This window comes from Tenebrio molitor, unplaced genomic scaffold (assembly GCF_963966145.1).
Source record: "Tenebrio molitor unplaced genomic scaffold, icTenMoli1.1 SCAFFOLD_637, whole genome shotgun sequence".
In the NCBI taxonomy this organism is placed as follows: domain Eukaryota; kingdom Metazoa; phylum Arthropoda; class Insecta; order Coleoptera; family Tenebrionidae; genus Tenebrio; species Tenebrio molitor.
This window is the reverse complement of record NW_027184195.1, coordinates 8,925-10,090: the sequence shown is the minus strand read 5'-3', so window position 1 is coordinate 10,090 and position 1,166 is coordinate 8,925. Positions and strand designations below refer to the sequence as shown.

The 1,166-nt window shown below is 46.2% G+C and overlaps 1 non-coding gene across 1 annotated transcript; it reads right to left on the bottom strand.

The window, feature by feature from the left end:
- Window positions 1-234: 234 nt before the first annotated feature.
- Window positions 235-354, bottom strand: LOC138140959 (5S ribosomal RNA). The gene has a single exon (XR_011162865.1). It is a non-coding gene; the product is annotated as a 5S ribosomal RNA (ribosomal RNA).
- Window positions 355-1,166: the final 812 nt, after the last annotated feature.

Here is a 1,166-nt window from a genome sequence, read left to right as displayed (position 1 = left end):
GCTGCCCGCGTGGCTTACCTTCGGTGATCGAACGACAACCTTTACCGTTTGACGAGTTTTTATTCTGCAATTGTTTACAATTAATCGACAAAAAAAATTGTTTTCTTAATTATCTAGTACTTAAAGCTATGAATCTACATTATACGGGTCTGTGCATGTTTCCGAATACCTGCACGAAAAACAAATCGGTTCGGTGGTTGCTATGGATTTCAAAAAAAAACAAAAAGTGTTGGGGGGCAACGGCACGCGGTGTTCCCAAGCGGTCACCCATCCAAGTACTGACCGCGCCCGACGTTGCTTAACTTCGGTGATCGGACGAGAACCGGTGCTTTTCAACGTGGTATGGCCGTTGCCGTGGTGTTTAGGTGTGATCGTTGGTGTAAAATATATTGCTTTTAACATTCCGATGCACGAATATGAACATCAAAACGCGATGCGTTTCGTTTCCGTATGCACTTACCCTCTGACGACCGACGTCGGACCGAACTAACGGGAAATCCCACAACAACCACCACGTCACGCTCTAACGACAAGAGAGACTACTAGACGGACTGGCGATCTCCCGCGTCGCACATTTTTCGACCGCCGGCGGCGGTGGAAAATCCAGAATTTCACCCCACCTACCGCGCTGCTTGCTCCGACGACGACGAGATTCCCACATTTGGATCGACCGAAATATGTAAGTAATATCAGGAAGTTCCGATTTTCGAGAGGAGACCTGTGTTTCTATTTACCTATCTATAATAATTATCGTTATAATCATCATATCATTATTATTATTATTAACATTATTATTTATTACCATTATTATTATTATTATTATTATTTATCGTCCCTCGGATTCGGCGATCTTCGAAAATCCAAGTTGGACCGTTAGACATTCGAACGCGGTGTGCGTGGCTGACGAGTTGTTATTTTTGGCGTTTTTTCTTCGATCTTCACCCCGACTTCGGACGACGCAGGTCGGACACGAAATTACGAAGAGAGAAAGACGGAAGAAAGGAAGAAAACCTGAAGATCCGTCGAAGAAAATATCGGAAAACTCGTAGGTGCGGCATCGGTCGGACGATGAAGACCGTCTCCTTTCGGATGATCCTCTCGACGGACTTTCGGCCGTCCCGAAGGGTCCGGACGGCAACGGGACCCGTCGTCGACTCGTCCCGTTT